Source organism: Phacochoerus africanus, chromosome 1 (genome assembly GCF_016906955.1).
Source record: "Phacochoerus africanus isolate WHEZ1 chromosome 1, ROS_Pafr_v1, whole genome shotgun sequence".
NCBI classification, from domain to species: domain Eukaryota; kingdom Metazoa; phylum Chordata; class Mammalia; order Artiodactyla; family Suidae; genus Phacochoerus; species Phacochoerus africanus.
The window spans coordinates 209,867,215-209,888,204 of record NC_062544.1 but is presented as its reverse complement, the minus strand read 5'-3'; the positions used below and the strand labels follow the sequence as shown (position 1 = coordinate 209,888,204).

The following is a 20,990-nucleotide window of genomic DNA, read 5'->3' as shown; positions in this document are numbered from 1 at the left end:
ATAATCGCCTCCCAAAGGCCCCACCTCCAAATACCATCACATTGAGCATTAGGTTTCAACATATGAATGCTGGAGGTTTGCAACGTTCAGGCCATAGCATCTGTGGCCTCATCTTTTATGTTATACCTTTATTTGTTTATATTTAGTTGAGCAAAAAAAGATGAGCATTTTTTTTGCTAAAAAAGATACTCCAGTATTCATCACTAGCAGAATACACCTGGGCCTCCTGCTGTGCTAAGTGTGGAAACTGGTGGAGGCAATGTCTGGGTAGGGCGCCTATCGCAGCTACCTTGTTGGAACACAAACTATCAGCGCCAAAGCAGACCATGGCGGGTACCACTTTGCCCCTTCTGTTTATAGAGGAGGGGGTTGGGGTCCAGAAAGGGGAAGAAAAGCCCAGGTCTTAGGGCAACTTAATGGTAGAAATTAGTTAATGGTAGAAGCAGAACTAAATCTAGGTCTTTTACTACTAGTCTTGTGCTCTTTTCAATGTATCACTTTGGGAAAGCGTGTGGATATCTACACCTGTTTTTCTGCTTATGAAAATGGGTAAATGTTGCCACCTTGGATTTTTCAATAATATATGTAGAGAATGGTCGAGTTGGTGTAAGGGCAACACCTTGGAACTTCGTTTCTTGAAGCTTTGTCTTATGTAGTTTTTTTTTTTTTTCTTTTTCCTTTTGGTCTTTTTAGGGCTGAACCTGCGGCATATGGAGGTTTCCAGGCTAGGGGTCGAATCGGAGCTGTAGTCTTTGGCCTACACCAGAGCCACAGAGCCACGGCAATGCCAGATCTGAGCCATGTCTGCGGCAATGCTGGATCCTTAACCCACTGAGAGAGACCAGGGATCAAACCTGCAACCTCATGGTTCCTTGTCGGATTCGTTAACCGGTACGCCGTGACGGGAACTCCTGTCTTACGTAGTATTTATATCCATTTAAGAAAATTGTAGTAAAACATTTCCATCCTCATATAATTTTTTTTCTTTGTGTTAATATTTCTTTAAGTGATTTTTATTTTTTCCATCGTATCTGGTTTGCAGTGCTCTATCAATTTTCTACTGTACAGCAGGGTGACCCAGTCACGTACATATATACATTCTTTTTCTCACATTATCACGCTCCATCATAAGTGACTGGATATAGTTCCCAGCCCATCCTCATATAATTTTAATATACTGAATTTTAGTTTAATGTAACTACATTTTAATGTAATTAATTGAATCTGATTACAACTAACTCTGTTATAACCACACATATGCTGTTCATTTTCATTAAAAGATGCAATAGTACAAAACTTTGTTGATTGAATTGTATCATAGTCTTTTAAAAAAAACCTTCAATAGCTTGTCCTTGTTTTCAAAATGAGGCACACATTCCATAGTAGTAATGCAATAACTGGAATAACTGTTCTATTCCCTAGCGACGTGTCACCAAGCAGTTTTTTGGAAATTGATTTTTACAGTGTGTCTCCATACCTCGTGTTTTCTGAACCCATTGAACCTTCAACACCCTTCAGTGCCGTTCATTTGTTTATTTTTGGTTTGATTGGTTTAATTTTATTAATTATGCACATGAGATATAATCATGCACAAGACGTGGGGGGTCCCTGTCCTGGAGGACTTCTTGGCCTGAGAGAACCAAGCCGTTTGACATCGCTGTGCCTCGCCCTTTCTCTCCATTTAGCAGGCCTTTCCAGCTCCTTTTCTGGAAGCCCACATCCTGCTTATGGTGGGGTAGGTGGTTCTCCAGGTCCCTCCTTGATGGAATCTCGCAAGGTCTCTGCCAATTGAGAAGAGCAGTGTTCTCTCCTGTACGTCTCAGCACAGAGCCTACTTCTCACTAGCAAGTGTTTTATTCTCATGGTTGTCACAGAGAATGTGAGGTTTATTCACTATAGAGTAAGATTTTTTTTTTTCGTCTTTTTTTTAGGGCCGCACCTGCAACACATGGTGGTTCCCAGGCTAGGATTTAAATTGGAGCTGTAGCCGCCGGCCTATACCACAGCCACAGCAATGCAGGATCTGAGCCACATCTGCAGTCTACACCACAGCTCATGGCAATGCCAGACCCTTAACCCACTGAGCAAGGCCAGGGATAGAACCTGCATCCTCATGGATACTAGTCAGATTTGTTTCCCCTGAATCATGGCAGGAACTCCAACAGTAAGTTTTTTGAGGGAATAAAACAGTGTTTTATTTATTTATTTATTTGGATTTTTTTTTGCCATTTATAATGATTTTTACTTTTTCCATTGTAGCTGGTTTGGAGTGTTCTGTCAATTTTCTACGGTACAGCAAAGTGACCCAGTTACACATACTTGTATACATTCTTTTTTCTCACATCATCATGTTCCATCATAAGTGACTAGATATAGTTCCCAATGCAACACAGCAGGATCTCATTGCTTATCCATTCCAAAGGCAACAGTTTGCATCTATTAACCCCAAATTCCCAGTCCATCCCACTCCCTCCCCCTCCTCCTTGGCAACCACAAGTCTTTATGTCCCCTGTTTGCTAAGCAGTTTGGCATGTAGTGAGTGCCCAGTGACTGAGGGATGGATAAAATCTGTGGATGGAGAAAAATGGAGATACAGATAGATATAGAAGGAAAGGAAGATCAGTGCTTTGGAGAAGACTGAGCAGTAGCTCACATTTCATCCCTCATCAGTCTTCTTACCTTAGCAATTAAAAATTTTTAATACACTTGCACACACTGAAGGTGAGTTGTTACAGAGAACAAACGTGGCCGGAATCCTCCCCTGGCATGTGATTCACGTCGTATGTTCAAGACCTAGGCAAATACATTTCTTCAGCAAATTTCCCCTAAGCCATAGTTATTTTTAAAGATGACTTGCTGGATAATGACTACTCCAGCATTGAGTTGCGAGTTTTGTGTTTAATTTAAACTTGGAAACCCAAGAAACACCAGGAGTACAAGGAGTGATCTAATTAAAGAAATTACTTATGTGACTCTCATTTAATACATCTATAAAAGGCAGTGCCTGCCATGAATTTACCTGGTGGAGAAGATCCTGAGGCAAGGTTAGTGTCCCACCTTTCAGCTCATGTGTGTTCTTGGCATGCCACGCCAGATGTTTTGCAAGCAGAACTACCTGGTGAAAAAAATTCTCATTAGGATCAGAAAGAATTCTGTATATTGATGATACTTCTGTGGTCACAAGGGGAATTGTCAGTCTTTTATCCTATGCAGTAAACTGGTAGGAGAAATTCCTATGGTTCTAAAGAATCCTGTTTTATTGGAAAATAGATGTTGGATGAAGAGGATGAGGAGAAAGTGGGCAGTATGTCGGGATAGAAGAAAATGCCTGCTATATATGCTAATCTGGAGGTGTTTGAAGGGGAAAGCATTAATACCCTTTTTTGAAAATTTATTTTATTAAGTGCAGTGGTTTACAACATTGTGTTAGTTTTTGGTGTACTACAAATTGACTTAATTATATACATATATATAGATACATACATACATATATACTTTTTTGTATTCTTTTCCATTACGGTTTATTATAGGATATTGAATATCATTCCCTGTGTTACACAGGAAGACCTTGTAGTTTATCCCTTCTATATATGAGTTTGCATCTGCTGATCCCAAACTCCCAATCCATGCTTCTCCCACCCTTCCTACTTCTTAAAGCATTAATGCTCTTTAGTGAAGATTGTATAATTCATTTGATCTTACCTGCAGCAGGTAAGCTTGAAAGTTCAAGGGTAAGGAAAAGGTCCAAAGAAGGTAGTGAAGAATTTCAAATTTAGAAGATCATAGCTAGAGTGCTAATGCCATCATTTACCAGGAATGTTACCTTAACCCACTCCCTCAGTGATCTGAGCTTCTGTTCATACATATGCAAACCAGGGATATAATACTATTAATAATAATAGGTAACTTGCGGTTGTGAGGATTGAGTGAGAATCGTGGTGTTCATTGTCATTTTTATTCTTTTAAAACAAAGCCTGAGATAGGATCTTTATCGAAAAGCTAAATCCTATCCCAGAGAGATTACTGATCTTAGAATCAGGAAGCCTAAGCTATATGTTTGCTTCTGTCACCAATAACTGTGTGATTTAAGGTACATCTTTCTCATCTTAAATTTCATAATCTTTAAAATGAGGGCAGTGGCCCAGATGATGCTCAGGGTTCCTTCCATTCCAGTTCTTATGTTCAGTGATTCTATATTTAATTTTTTTCTTGAATTTAAATATAATGTATAACATCACAGTATATTTGATATAAGTAAAAAAACTTCTAGATAGATTTTTTTTTGTATAATAATCATAACAATGTAATTTCACAGGATTTCCATCCCACAGCCCAAGCACATCCCCCCACCCCCCAAACTGTCTCCTCTGGAGACCGTAAGTTTTTTAGTGTCTGTGAGTCAGCATCTGTTCTGCAAAGAAGTTCAGTCTGTCCTTTTTTCAGATTCCACATGTCAGTGAAAGCACTTGATGTTGGTGTCTCATTGTATGGCTGACTTCACTTAGCATGACAATATCTAGGTCCATCCATGTTGCTAAAAATGCCAGGATTTCGTTCTTTTTAATGGCTGAGTAATATTCCATTGTGTATTATGTACCACATCTTCTGGATCCATTCCTCTGTTGATGGACATTTAGGTTGTTTCCGTGTTTTGGCTATTGTAAATAGTGCTGCAGTGAACATTGGAGTACATGTGTCTTTGCGAGTCGTGGTTTTCTCTGGATAGATGCCCAGGAGTGGGATGGTTGGATCAAATGGTAGTTCTATGTTTAATTTTCTGAGGCATCTCCATACTGCTTTCCACAGTGGTTGCACCAATTTACAATCCCACCAACAGTGTACTAGGGTTCCTTTTTCTGCACACCCTCTCCAGCACTTATTGTTTGTAGACTTTTGGATGATGGCCATTCTGGCTGGTGTAAGGTGGTACCTCATCAAGGTTTTGATTTGCATTTCTCTAATAATGAGTGATGTTGAACACCTTTTCATGTGTTTTTTTGGCCATCTGTATGTCTTCTTTGGAGAACTGTCTGTTTAGATCTTCTGCCCATGTTTTGATGGGATTGTTTGTTTTTTTGGTATGGAGTTGCAGAAGTTGTTTATAAATTTTGGAGATTAATCCCTTTATATCTAAATTTTATAATAAAAGTCTACCGCTTTCATTTTTCCAAATGATCCTAAGGAACAAAAAGAGTTAAGCTGTTTGCCCAGGCTCCCTCAATACCCTGACAGCAGTTATGCATTAAAATGCAAAACCCCAGAACTTAGTGACAATGCTGTGTTAAGTTGCTCTTCTAGATGCATACTTATTACAGTGGCTCCCTTAGATTGAATACTCTGAAAAGAAAATTAGGGGTTGGCATTTTATGGAGACCGCCAGTGTCATTCTTTTAAAATTTTACACCATTTTCCTGGCTCTAGGAGAACTGGTTGGCAAAGCCATGCACACTTTAATTACACAGATTATGCAACAGGGGGCTCTCTGACAAAGAGGAAAATTAGGGAGATACACATTTAGGCCTGATTCTGCTTCCGAAGCAGAAGTCTTGCAATTTTCAAGGAAGTATAAGTGAGATGCTGTGTTATTACAGGGCTCAGTTAGGATTCTGAACTCATGAGGATGTCAGTATCGAGGATTATTTTTTGATGATTGCAGGCTGACAGTGTGATCCTGGATGGGTAGTGTTCTGTCGGACAAAGGCAGCCATACCACAAATCCCAGTAAGGCATTCTGGGCAAGCTCAGAGCAGCTGGTGTCCTCATCTTGGTGAATTGCTCCTGGGTGGAGCAATAAGGAAAGATAGAGAGAGAATTAGTTCACTGGGTCACAGGAAATGTCAGACCTAGAAAGGGGCATTAGAAACAATGAGACAGAGTCGAGAGGACATCCCTTTGGAAGTCGACAGATTTAAGTTCTGTTTCATCACTTTTTAGCTATTATCCTAATTGAATTTACTCCTCTGTCAATGTTTTGTTCTGTAATAGCATAATAATAATCTCTAGCAAGCTTGTCCTACAGGGTTTTTGTAAGGCTTAAAGGCTTGAAAACACTTAAATCATAAGGTGTGATACGACTTTTTCTCAAACCAGTCTCCCAGTTCAGGCATGTCTGCTGCTCTTTAGAAGGAAAAAACATGGATCTGTCCGGTCATCTGGTCTTAGTTGAGAGCACCCTTCATAGCATGTTTTCCCACTCTGCCCAGCTATATCTTTCCTTTCCATACAGGACAAAAAGGATCACCAGCATAGCATTGTTCCTTCTTTCCCCACTACCACCAGCACCACATCTCGGGCAGGTGACTGATCTATTAGGAAGAGGCTGGATCCAGACTTTCTCTGTTCAAGTCCCGGTCATTCCCTTTACTAGTTTATAACTTCAGCCAAGTTACTTAACTTTTTTGTTCCTCTCTTTCCTTGCTGATAAGAATACTACCTACTTCATAGGGTGGTTGTGAGAATTAAACCAGTTGATACATAGAAAGTGCTTTGACCAATTCCTGGTAAATAATTAGTACTCAAAACTATTTGCTTTAATTATTTTCTTTCTTTCTTTCTTTCTTTCTTTCTTTCTTTCTTTCTTTCTTTCTTTCTTTCTTTCTTTCTTTCTTTCTTTCTTTCTTTCTTTGTCTTTTAAATGAGAGTTGCAACATTTCAGGTTCTCTCTCTCTCTCTTTTTTCTTCTCTGCTACACCCACAGCATGTGGAAGTTCCTGGGCCAGGGATCAAACCTGCACCACAGTAGTGATCTGAGCCACAGTGGTGAAGATGCAGGAGCTTTAACCCACTAGGTCACCAAAGAACTCCCAGTTGCTTTAATTCTCATTGTCTTTTATCCAGAGTTATAGAGAAAGGCTGTATGGTAAAAGATAACCAGTAAGGTTTTGAGGACTCGGGCATCTGGCTGTGAGCCAGAGGGTGAAAGGTAACTGATCACTCTTTTTGCTTTAGTTAACTATCCTGAAGTTAGAGGAAGATAAAAGGGAATATCCTAGTTTGTTTCCCATAAGTGATATGATGTGAGTGAGCATATACTTAGAGTCATGGGATTTTAGAGAGGGAGGAGACTTTGGCATTCATCTGGTCACCCTCATTTTAAGTATGAGACCTAGAGAGGAGCAGTGATTTGTCCAAGGTTCCGTATTGAGTAAATAGCATGAAAATGTGATTTCAGCTTAGGCTAAAAATGAGCCTATTGGAACAGATAGGTTTTTGTTTTGTTCTGTTTTGTTTTGTTTTTTGTCTTTAGGGCCACACCCACAGCATATAGAGGTTCCCAGGCTAGGGGTCTAATTGGAGCTACAGCTGCCAGTCTACACCACAGCCACAGCAATGCTGGATCTGAGCCACGTCTGTGACCTACAGCACAGCTCATGGCAACACCAGATCCCCGACCCACTAAGTGAGGCCAGGGATCAAACCTGTGTCTTCGTGGATGCTAGTCAGATTTGTTTCCACTGAGCCATAAGGGGAACTCCTGGAACAGACTGTTTCTCTTGACTCTCCTTACTAGAGAATATATCTTTCTTTCTTCTTCTTATTTTTTTTTTATCTTTTTGCGGCCTCACTTGCAGCACATGGAAGTTCCTGGGCCAGGGGTTGAATTGGAGCTGCAGCTTTGACCTTTGCCGCAGCCACAGCAACTCAGGATCTGAGACGCACCTGCAACCTACACCACAGCTTGTGGCAATGCCGGATCCTTATCCTACTGAGTGAGGCCAGGAATTGAACCTGCATCCTCACAGAGAAAATGTCAAGTCCTTAACCCACTGAGCCACAATGGGAACTCTAAAATATCTCTTTCTTTTATCTGCATTTTTACAAAACTGCTTCTTGTCCTCTAAGATATGGATGCAGGAAAACAACAGCAATAGCAATAACCTCTGCAGTCCACCTATCCTGGGAACAGCTTTATTTTCTTTTGTGCCGTCTTTGCAATGAACAGACCACTTCCTTGTTTCTTATTATCCCTCGACCACCACAACTCACTCAGAAATAGAGGAACCCATTTTTTTTTTATTTTCCCACTGTACAGCAAGGGGGTCAGGTTATCCTTACATGTATACATTACAATTACATTTTTTCCCCCACCCTTTCTTCTGTTGCAACATGAGTATCTCGACAAAGTTCTCAATGCTATTCAGCAGGATCTCCTTGTAAATCTATTCTAAGTTGTGTCTGATAAGCCCAAGCTCCCGATCCCTCCCACTCCCTCCCCCTCCCATCAGGCAGCCACAAGTCTCTTCTCCAAGTCCATGATTTTCTCTTCTGAGGAGATGTTCATTTGTGCTGGATATTAGATTCCAGTTATAAGTGATATCATATGGTATTTGTCTTTGTCTTTCTGGCTCATTTCACTCAGTATGAGGTTCTCTAGCTCCATCCATGTTGCTGCAAATGGCATTATGTCATTCTTTTTTTATGGCTGAGTAGTATTCCATTGTGTATATATACCACCTCTTCTGAATCCAATCATCTGTGGATGGACATTTGGGCTGTTTCCATGTCTTGGCTATTGTGAATAGTGCTGCAATGAACATGCGGGTGCACGTGCCTCTTTTCAGTAGAGTTTTATCCGGATAGATGCCCAAGAGTGGGATTGCAGGGTCATATGGAAGTTCTATGTATAGATTTCTAAGGTATCTCCAAACTGTTCTCCATAGTGGCTGTACCAGTTTACATTTCCACCAGCAGTGCAGGAGGGTGAGGAACCCATTTTGAATCAAAGCTGGGAGAATTGAGCAGCTTCAGAGAGTATCATTGGGATCTGAGTCATTTATTCTCATGACAGTCTTGCTACAGCTACTAATGTCCTTTCTTTTTCAAGTAAGTGGGCACAAAGAAGATATTTAGGTACCTTATGGAATTCCCATTGTGGTTCAGCAGGTTAAGAACCGAACATAATGTCCGTGAGGGTGCCTGTTTGATCTGGCTTCTCTTAGTGGGATAAAGATCCAGCATTGCTGCAAGCTGTTGTGTAGGTCGTAGATGTGGCTTGGATCTGGTGTTGCCATGGCTGTGCAGCTGCAGCTCCAATTTGACCCCTAGCCCAGGAACTTATATGTGTAGCCCTAAAAAGAAAGAAAATATATATATTTAGCTACTCTGTATTTTATGCTCTTTTTCTTGTTGTTTAGGGTACGTAAATGTCCCTCCAGGCTCTAGGACCCTTCTAAAAGTAACCGTCTCTTAGAGAACTTAAAACATACATGTCATCAGTTATTCTTTTCAAAGTTTCTAATTTTACAGATGAGTAAATGGATGCAACGCAGTTAAATGACCTTTCTGTGGTCATGCAACTTTCTTTTCAAAAATGCTTCCTAGTGGGACACATGTTTACCCTCTGATTTTAAAGATAATACTTTGTATACAGTAAATTAAAATTGTCAAGCAAGAAGTGGGATGGTTGCCTTTTAATATTCCTAACTTCTTGAAGGTGACAACTGTCAACCCACTATCTAATATCTCTCCATCTTCCTCACTGCTTTGGGACATTTGGTACCAAATCATTTTCTAAGAATTTTTTTTCAGTTTACAATACGTTTTTTCAAACTGGTTTTGAATTTTCCGGAGTTGTGATTCTCCTTTTTTCATGCTAAAAGATACTCTATTAAACACTGCGAATGTGTATGTATATTTAGATAGTTCCTTCTTTCTACCATAAATTGAATCTCCAGATTTCTCTATGATTACTCATAGAAATTGTCAGTCTTATAGCAGTCAGCTACATCTGCTGGACAAATAAGTATTTTCACACTCTCCTCACTTACATTTTCTTAGGTTCGTATGTTTTCTTTTCCTTAGTCTAGAACGCTACAACTCAGGGAAATAGTATCAGCTATGCAGACTTTTTGATGCATGAGCATGCTGTATGAAGGAAGTTTTAGCTCTGTGCTTTCTTCATAGGGTTGTCCTGAAATGCTTTCCTTGACTGTCTCTTTGAATCTCAAATCCTGCTCCATTTTACCAACACTTTTTCCCACTAGCAAGGTTTCACTATTCATTCATTCTTACCTTTTTACTTTCTTAAAAAAAAAAAAAAAGGTTTTGTCAGAGTCCCCGCTGTGGGGCAGTGAGTTAAGAATCAGACTGCAGCAGCTGAGGTTGCTGCAGAGGTGCAGGTTCCATCCTTGGCCTGGGGCAATGGGTTAAGGATCTGGCTTTACCACTTGGGTCACAGATGTGGCTCAGATTCAGTTCCTGCCTGGGAACTTCCATATGCTGTGGGTGCAGCCATAAAATGAAAAAACAAAACATTTTGCCAAGTATTGCCTTGGATGCACCCTATAGTGATTTTGATTCATTCCCTACCCCAGCAATGCTGACTATAACCATTTACAGAATACTTATTTCAGCTCTTGGAACCCTCCTCCTGTGGTTTTGCTCCTGATCTTTGACTTGAATGTCTCTGGTGATGGGAAACTCACTTTCCCATTTTGAGAAGCAGTCTATGGATGATGGGTCTGCACTTCCTTGTATGTAACTGCTTAATGGGACCCAAGTTTGTCTCTGGACACACGAGATACCTTTCTTTTTTTTAAGAACTTTTTAGGCATTTGAAAATAGACATCACCTTCCCTCAATTTCTCTTTCCCTGGCTCTAGTTATTAAACTAGTACTTCAAATCAGGTCATGATTGCCAGAGGACAAAGAACTTGGATGCCTCCAACTTAGAATCTGAGTGACCTAACTTATGGGTTATCTTAATTTTGTTTTTTTTTTTTTTTCCTTTTAGGGCTGTACCCACAGCATATGGAAGTTCCCAGGCTAGGGGTCAAATCAGAGCTAGAGCTGCTGGCCTACGCCACAGACACAGTAATGTGGGATCTGAGCTGTGTCAACCTACGCTGCAGCTTATGGCAATGCCAGATCTTTGACCCACTGAGCAGGACCAGGGATTGAACCTGTGTCTTCATGGATACTAACTGGGTTCATTACTGCTGAGCCACAATGGGAACTCCTTAATATTTTTTTTAACAGTTTAAGAGTAGAAATGGTCCTCTTATTAATTTGTATTGCAGATTTATTTATTTATGTATTGATATTAGTTAATATTTATTTTCCTGTTTTTGCCTTTAGTTTTCTTTTCTTTTTTAAAATTTAAAAAAAAATTGTTATTTCCCCAATACAATTTTTTTTTCTCTTGTACAGCATGGTGACCCAGTTACACATACATGTACACATTCTATTTTCTCACAGTATCATGCTTCATCGTAAGTGACTAGACATAGTTCCCAGTGCCACACAGCAGGATCTCATTGCTAATCCATCACCTAAAAGGTCACCCAGAGAGCTTTGGATTTGGTACCAGCTAAACTAAATTTGAATTCTTTAGGGGGACCCATACTTCAGACAGTTGATTAACCTTTTTAACATTCATTTTTTTCATTGTACATGTGGGTAACAATGCTGGCCTTATGGGGTGATTATGAAGATTGAGTAAAAGAACCCGTAGAGAGCACAGTGCTGTGCCTGGTACATCACAGGTGCCTAGTAAGTTTTGTTTTCCCTTCTCTTTCCTACCTTATCCTTCCTTTCCCTCAAATACTGATTTTTAAATTGAAGTATTATTGATTTACAGTATTATATTAGTCTTAGGTGTACAGCATAGTGATTCAGTATGTTTACAGTTTATACCCCCTTAAATGTTACTACCAGATAATGGTTGTAATTCTCTGTTGCCATACAGAATGTCCTTATTGCTTATTTATTGTATATGTGATAGTTTGTATCTCTTAATCCCATAACCCTCACGTGCCCCTCTTCAATTCCCTTTCTGCACTGATAACCACTAGTTTTTTTCTGTATCTGTGCATTTATTTCTGTTTTGGTATATATATATTCCTTTGTATTTATGTTTTGGTATATATATATATATATATATATATATATTCCTTTGTACTATATATTACATATGTATTTGTATTGTATTTGTATTATTTACTTCATCAAGCATAATATTTTCTAGGTCTTTCCATGTTGCTGCAAATAAGAATTTCATTTTTTGTGGCTGAATAATATTCCATTACATACGTATGTAATATAATACACACACACACACACACATATGTATATATACCTCACATCTTCTTTATCCATTCGTTTGTTGATGGGCACTTGGGTTGTTTCCCTATCTTGGTTGGCTATTATAAGTAGCTCTGTTCTGAACATTGGGATATATGTATCTTTTTGAATTAGTGTTTTCATTTTTTTTTTTTTTTGTAGATATATACCCAGCTGTGGAATTGCTGGTTTGTGTGGTAGTTCTATTTTTAGTTTTTTTTTTTTTTTTTTTTTAGGAACCTCAGTACTGTTTTCCATGGTGGTTGTGCCACTTTACATTCCCATTAACAGTGTAAAGAATTCCCTTTTTTCCAATATCACTGCCAACATTTGTTATTTGTAGACTTTTTATGATAGCCATTCTTACAGGTATGAGGTGATATTTCACTGTTTTGATTTGCATTTTTCTAACAATTAGTGATGTTGAGCATCTTTTTAATGTGTCTGTCAGCTGTCTGTATGTCTTTGGATAAATGTCTACTGGCCATTTTTGGATATTTTTAGTTGAATGAGCTTTTTGTATATTTTGGATATTAACCCCTTGTCAGTCATATCATTTCCAAATATTTTTTTACAATATGTAAATTATCTTTTCATTTTGTTGATAATTTCTTTTGCTGTGAAAAAGCTTTTAAGTCTAATTAGACCCCATGTGTTTATTTTTGCTTTTTTTCTTTAGCTTTTAGGAGGTAGATCCAAAAATTACATAAATATTGCTGAAATTTATGTCGGAGTGTTCTGCCTGTGTTCTCCTCTAGGAGTTTTATGGTTCCTGGTCTTAGATGTAGGTCTTTAGTCCATTTGGAGTTTATTTTTGTATATGGTATCAGAAAATATTCTGATCTCATTGTTTTACTGTAGCTATCCAGTTTTCCCAGCATCACTTATTGAAGAGATTGTCTTTTCTCTATTGTATATTCTTGCCTTCTTTGTCATAGGTTAATTGACTGTGGGTGTGTGGGTTTTTTTCTGTGCTCTCTAGTTTGTTCCATTGATCTACATGTTCTTATGCCAGTACTACACTGTTCTAATTACTGCAGCTTTGCAGTGTAGTCTGAAGTCTAGGAGGGTGTTACCTCTAGCTTTGTTCTTTTTTTCTCAAAGTTGCTCTGGCAATTTGGGGCCTAAAGTTCTGTATAAATTTTAGGATTATTTGTTCTAGTTCTGTGAAAATTGTTGTGGGTATTTCAATAGAAATTGCATTAAATCTGTAGACTGCTTTGTGTGGTAGAGCCATTTGAGCAATATTGGTTCTTCTGATCCAAGAACATGGGGTATCAACCATTTCTTTGTATCACCTTCAATTTCCTCATCAGTTTTTCATAGTTTCCAGAGTATAGAACTTTCATTTCCTTGGTTAAGTTTATTTCTAGGTATTTTATTCTTTTTGATGTGATTTTAAATAGGATTGCTTTTTCACTTTTTCTTTCTGATAGGTCTTTATTAGTGTATAGAAAAGCAACAAATTTCTGTGTATTAATCTTGTATCCTCTAAATCTTCTGAATTTATTTAATGTTTCTAATAATTTGGTGGTGAATACTTTAGGGTTTTCTATATAAAGTATCATGTCATCTGCAAATGGTGACCATTTTCATTCTTCCCTTCCAATTTGTATGTCTTTCCTTTCTTTTTCTTGTTCGATTGCTGTGGCTAGGACTCCAATACTATTAAACAGAAGTGGTGAGAGGGGGCATCCTTGTCTTATTCCTGAATTTAGCAGGAAGGCATTCAGCTTTTCACTGTTGAATATGTTGTCACCTGTGGATTTTTCATAAGTAGCCCTTTCATGTTGGGATATGTTCCCTGTAAACCCACTTTGATGAAATTTTTTATCAAATACTTTTAAGCTATACTTTGAATGCAGAATTTTCACTTGATGTGTTTGTATGATTCAAACTGAAAGGCTTGAAATTATATAAAGACTACAAAGAAAACCCAATGATTCCTTGACTGAAATGAAAATTTGGGTTAACAGTGTGTAGCAAGGGAAATTACAACACACAGATAATTTGCAACTAACACCTAGATAAGTTGATATGGTTCATTTTCTGGAGTCCACAGCTCCAGGCTAGTATTTTAGGAGTCTCTATGAGTTTGTTTTCTTATATAGTTTCTGGCCTGATTCTTTTTACTGGAGAATCTTTTCCCTCGACAGTCAGAAAAGCTTTAAGTGTGGACAGATTACTCAAATTCAGATAGAAAAAAGAAAGGCATACTATCTTTCTTGAGTTAAATTCACCTTCCAAAGCCCATGTTTCTTTTTAATCTGATGCCTGAAACTATGACTTTCCATTCACTTTAGGAAATAATGCTTCCCATTCTGAGAATGTTGTGGGTTTATACTAGGATTTTATCAGTGTAGCATCAGAAGAAAAAAGTAGTCCAACATTTGTACAAAGGGGATAAGAGAAAACACATTTCAAGATTAAGACCATGTGTTTTCCTCTATATTTATCAGATACTTGTTTCTTCCTTCCTTTTTTTTTTTTTCATAACCACTACTTAACTGATGGTATCAGAGACTAAAGGTAATACCACTATTAATAAAAGTACGCCTAAGGTTTTGCTTAAGGTAAATCTTGAGCATGCTCTTACTTGTCCTGAACATTTATTACCTTCACATCCAAATTAAATCAACACACATTTACAGAATATCTGCTGTGTCAAAGTAATGTACTATGTCTTCACAGGAACAAAAATGTAAGTTGTAATTCTCATTCCCAAATTCTATTTCTACTCTTATATGTAGATCATATTTAGAATATTTTTGTAATGAAATCATTTATTTTTAACATAAAGTTCTTTCCCTGGCTTTTGTCCCCAGAAAATAATAATTTCTTCAGTTGCTTTATCTTTTAAAAGTCAGGTAAGGCTAGTTCCTTGTCTTTTTCCTTATTAGGGATGAGAGGAAGAACTGTCAAGATGAAAAGGAATGGGCCTCTTCTCTGTTGCTGTATTCTTAGCGTATTCAATCAACCAGAGATAATTTTCTACCTTACTTTTAAAGAAGGTTCTTTTCTGTGGTCTCTTGTAATTGCAGTGTTGAATAGAATGGGCCGATGACCTCATAAGGTCCCTAGCTAATACTACAGGCTTAAAAACTAATATCCTGCTGCAAACGTTACAAAAATATTATTGTTCCTTCTTGCTCTGGATACTGTTTAAATGAACATGCTTATGCAATTGTCTTATTCCTTTCTGGATATGTGAGCCCTGGAATGCATGTTTATAACTATCTGTCTATCTGTCTTGGCTTTGACTGCATAAACATGCAGCCATCTATACCACTGTCCTCTTGATTTCATGTTGCATATGCTGTATTAATGGGCATAATTACACACAAGGGAATATAACTTTTTGTGAAAATGATTGTTAAGTGAATAACTTAAAATTTTACTAAGTGCTTGCATTTATTGCTCTGGAATTCTTCAACATTTTCTTGTTTGTCTCCCCAGCATTCCAAAGGGAAGCTTGCCAAATATTTTTATTTTTGTTTTGAGCTATTTTTTTAGCCTAAAATGTGAATTTAGAGATTTGTAGATGAATGATGCTACTTTTCATCCATATATACACCTATTCATCTATCCATCTACTCATCCATTTATTCATTCACTCATTCATACTGTTCCTTGTTTCAAAAAACAGTACTATCTTTTCAATCTATTATTTTAATTACTCTAGATTATTTACAGGCAAATAAACTTAGGCTCAGACAGAGTAACTTTACGCAAGGAAAATTATTTATTCCAAATCACATATTCTTTCTACCTTATATTTTATTTTTAGAGAATTCTAAGAAGTTTGGACTAGAAATGACCTTAATGGTCACCTTGTCCAAACTCCTCTTTAATGGATACCCTGACAGTTTTCTCTAATGAGATTGTGTATTTTGGTTATTTAAATCTCAGCTAAAAATCTTATTAAATCTCAAATAGGATCAATGGAGTCTTTTACTAATTGTTATTTTCATAGCACCCAGTGCTGTGTGCACACAGAGAACAAAAATATGAATTTATGACAATTTTAATAATATAATTTGAGTGTCAGTCATGTACTGGGTGCTGTAAGAGACTGCTATTTCAACAAGAACCATTCCCTGAAAATTTGGAATCTAAAATTAGAAATGAGAGCAACTAGGAATGGTCCATGGAGAAAGCCACTCAGTACAGATGGGTGACAGCATGAATTTTAGGATTATCAAATCATTTTAAGGTCATTTCATCATATTCTGAGACTTTAAAAATTTACTACTCATTTTATCTGATGCCTCTAGTCTCTTTTTTCATTATTGTTACATTTCTTTTCTTCTGTGAAAGTGAGTGTGTGTGTGTGTGTGTGTGTGTGTGTGTGTGTGTATGAGAGAGATAGAGAAAGAGACTGAGAGAAAAGAGAGAAAGATCAGAATTAAAACTGTACACCTAAACACTGGGGGTGGAGGTTGGTCAGAGCAGAAATCTAGATACCATGTATCCTCTCAGGCTATCTGACTTTAATAGATAGATTGAATGTAGGCAGTTTTTAGAGGGTATTGATGAAATAAAATGATCAAGTTGGAAATGTGGAGGCTGCCTTTTAATTAGCTGTTTGTTTCTTGATATAAGAATAAATGTTTTATTTTTGACTTAAAAAGACAGGTGGATGGATAAATTCATTCAGTCAGTCAGTATTTATTGTGTGCTATATAGTAAATGATATTTTAGGCACTGGAGGTAGGAAAGTAAATAAAGTAGACAATCTTCCTATCTTTATGAGTTTTACATTCTCATGAGGGTCTTCAAGCTACCTTTCTTATCTAGAAGGAAGAAGTATCACTGGACCAGTGACACTGGAAATTAGAAAAGGGCTACGATGATGGAGAATCACTTGGGGCAGTTTTTTAACATCCTCAATCCAGCTGGGAAGGAAAATAACCAAGTGTCAAAGAAGTGATTCATGCCAAACCAGTGTACAGTTTTTGGAATGGGAATGGAAAAAACGTAACTTTATCCTCTTACAAATTTCTCTCATTTCTATTTTGATTTCATTTCCATGTAGTTTTCTCTTGGAACTCAACTTAAATGACTGAACTTAGGAAGAGAGTGGGAGCCCCAGTGTCAGAACCAAAGGACACCCTCTCAAGGCCAAGAGTGGGAAAATGACCACCTTAGCTCCCTGGCCCAGAGAGAGGTAAAAGCTGCAGAGGGAGATTTGGGACACTTGAGTCCCCCCTCCTTTCCAACAGTGACTGATCTCTTCAAGGTCATTTACAAGATGGGAAACCCTGGTAGAGGAGCACTAGAGGTCATTGAATGAAAGGACCGATAACATTGCTATTTTTTCTTTACGTGATCTTAATTGGGGCATGAGAGATCGTTGAGATCAGAAGGCCTGGAATAAACTCATATATCTTCACTCATCTGTTGTGTGTCCTTGGGAGATTGATTATATCACTTACTGGAGTCTCAATTTGTCTGTAAAACTGAGTTATTATCTCCATAATTTTCCTCACAAGGTTGTTGAGAGCCTCAATGAGACAATGCATGAGAAGATGATTTCTAAACAGCCAAAAACTGTATCAGTACAAATGATAATTACATTCTTATTTTATTAATTGTATTACATGATTATAGTTATTCATGGTATCCTGTTTGTATTGACATACAGTGTAACACAGAGGATAAAAGAAAAGCTTTGGAAAGAAATTAAATTAAATTAAATTACATTTGAACTCTACCAGTTCTTGACTAGGTGACTGAATAAGCAACTTAACCTCTCTGTGCCCTAGTTTCTTCATTTATAAAAGGAGGATAATGACAGAACATACCTCATAGAGTTTCTGTAAGGATTCAGTGTGTCAGTAATTGTAATGCACTTAGAACTTTACAGGGAGTTTAGCCTGTACAGTTTAGTTACAACTTTTATTTCTTATTAAAACAAACATTGTCCAAAACACTGATGATTTCTCTACTTGGGCAATAGGATACTACCCTTAGTCTGTGTCATAAAGGAGAATTAAATGTACTACCTTATTGTATTTTGAGAGATGACCCAAACCAGACAAACATATAACTCATAGTGATTCGGTTATTGAACTATTGAATAAAGCACTATAAAGGCATTCACAAATATTAGAAAGTAACTGTTTATGTTGTTTTTGCCACCCTGTTTTAACTGACAATCTGGCAGAGTAAAGGAAATGGAAGTACAGTCATTGTAAGGAGTAGCATTCATGGAGAAAATGTCTTCTTCTGCCTGTCATTACTGTGTCGGAGGCTGGTGAGCTCATATTCACCAAGCTTTGAGTAGGGACCTGATCTTAGAGTAGGATGATGTATGAGCAGAGCTAGGCTCCTTTGTGTTTCCAATAGACAAGGACCTTGACAATACTTCACTAATGAAAATTTTGTTTGCCATTACAATGTCAAGGTTAATCATTCATTTCAAGTAGATTTCCAGCCTTCATTAAATACATTATGCCCAGAAGTGAGTGATGATGTGTATGAATCACAAGGTATGTTTTCCTGTTTCGGGAAGTCCGGATTTTATAGCAGGGCCTTGATTTAAATGGATATTTTAATGACAGCATGTTCATTCTGATACTTCACATCTTTTCTGAGCTTTGCAGCAGCCTGGTTAGATACTGCTAGTGTCATTATCATTGATATATTTTACAGATGTGGTCTAGAGATTGAATAACTTGTCCAGTGCATACAGCTAGTGCATGACTAAGACAAGAGCCATTTAAGAACATGATGGCATGAACTGTAAGCTTGTTAAGGGAAGGGAGAAGGTAGAGGTGTATAGAGTTCCCCTTGGCAACTGAAACAGGGCCTTGGATAAAGTCTGTGCCCAATTCAAGTTTTCAAATAAATGACTGCAGTGGTCCTGATAGTCTGATTTAAGAATTGAAAGACTTGACCTATGAATAAGCAAAAGACTATTAAACATTCTATGTTTTTTCCTTTTAAAATATGGAGATGATTTAAAAATATAGGGATGATTAAGACTGCCCATGGTCTGAAATATAAATATATCTTTATAATTATCCTTTCAATGTGTATCTGGCAACTTTCTCCAAGTTATTCAAACTGCTTCCACCTATTGATGTCTTCAGAATTGTAAATGGAAATTCTCAAGCTGTTCAAAAAGAAACAAAACAAAACAAAAACAAGGTATTGTTATTCCTGAGATATCACCCTTCAGAGTAACCTGATTGTTTTAATTAAATCATCATTGGGCTGATTTAATCTCATTCCTGACTCCCAGATGCAAAGATGCTGGAAATATCCTAGTTGCCATGAAGGAAAACTTATGAGACTTAGTGGCTTGGGTTAGAGAGACATGTAATCTCTGGTTATCAAAAATGACCTTGAGTATTGCTTCTGATCTCAATAACCATGTACATAAATTCTACATAACTTCTCAAATTTCCCTATATTTACCTCTTCTCATTGGAGAAATGAAGTAAAGGTTTCTGATGATGACTTAAAAGGGCAAAACAGCTTAAAAAAAAAAAAAGGCACCCTGACAATAGCTGCAGGAGTGTAAGAGAAGAGGTAGAGTATTTGTTGTCTGATTGAATGGAAAGCACCGCATTCTTTCAGCAGAGATCTAAAGACATGGACTAATGTCACTTTCTGAAAGCTAGCATTTATTGTTTTCATTTTGTTCCTTAAATGCCTGACTTGATGCTGCCATGTCAAGACAGAGAAAACTCAAACAGCAACTGTATTTGCTTTTTCTTTTTCATTTTTTTTGTCTTTTTTTTTTTGCTATTTCTTTGGGCCGCTCCCGCGGCATATGGAGGTTCCCAGGCTAGGGGTCTAATCGGAGCCGACCTATACCACAGCTCATGGCAACACCGGATCATTAACTCACTGAGCAAGGGCAGGGACCGAACCCGCAACCTCATGGTTCCTAGTCAGATTCGTTAACCACTGCGCCACGACGGGAACTCCTGTATTTGCTTTTTCATCTCTTCCCTCATCATCCTCTTCTATTCTGTGCTGCTAGCCTGGTTACCTTCTGCATCAGAACATCTTCATGTCTCAAAAACCTACAGAAAAACAAGGCAATACCCTCAAAGATTAGAGAACATCCTCTTTCCAGGCCATTTTTGAGGGGGAGGGGAGGGAAAGACAGAAGGGCACAGGACTGCAATTCTGGAAAAATGTTCGATTTTGAGAGTCTGAATTTATTTCTCCTTTCTGGGATTATGTATTATCTAATACACATATTAGATACATATATATATATATATATGTATGTATGCCTATCTATGTATCTCTCAAACTTGGACACCTGAAGAACTTGTTAAAAATTCAAATCCCTGGGCTCTACCCTTGGAGATTTCTGCTTCGTGTTCTAAGAAACTGTCAGGAATCTGCATTTAAAAAAAGCATCTCAGAAGAATATCATGCATTTCTTAAAAAAAAAAATAAACACTGTCATCATCTCTTTTACTCATTTGGCATTTTCCACTTTTCAAAATGCTTGCACATACATATTCAGTTCTGTGAGGTAGATGAGAATGATTATTTCCATTTTGAGGATAAGGACTCAGAGTTTAGCAGTGATTTCCTCAAGGCCTCTCTAGACACTCCTCTCTTGCCCATTTCTCCCCTGAGCTGCCCTTTTTCTTTTTGGGTGTGGAACTGCAGAAGGCAAGGAGCCCCCTAAGCCAGCCAGTACTATTTGTGCCTGCCTTCCTCAGGAATGAGACAAGTCTTCTGGCAGCCAAAGAAAGAAAACACGTAATTTTATCTGTGAAAAGTGAACACTTCCCTAATTGACATTGTTACCAATTGATTTTAAGTAATTTCCCTTACCATTTCCAGATGCACTTTTGAAAATGTATTTGGCTGGCTTCACTTTCGAAGAAGAGGAGTGTGTGTGTGTGTGTGTGTGTGCGCGCGCATCTTTTTCAACTGTCTTGTTCTGTATTGTTAGA

At 37.8% G+C, this 20,990-nt stretch overlaps 1 protein-coding gene and 1 long non-coding RNA gene across 3 annotated transcripts in view; one reads left to right on the top strand and one right to left on the bottom strand.

Annotated features, from left to right (window-relative positions):
* FGF12 (fibroblast growth factor 12) overlaps positions 1-20,990 on the top strand; it is a 570,669-nt gene that overhangs the window by 294,037 nt on the left and 255,642 nt on the right. The window lies entirely within an intron of this gene.
* LOC125132063 (uncharacterized) overlaps positions 1-20,990 on the bottom strand; it is a 34,372-nt gene that overhangs the window by 10,206 nt on the left and 3,176 nt on the right. Inside the window, exon 2 of the long non-coding RNA XR_007136127.1 lies at positions 3,020-3,115. This is a non-coding gene — a long non-coding RNA (uncharacterized LOC125132063). The remainder of the gene's footprint in view (positions 1-3,019; positions 3,116-20,990) is intronic.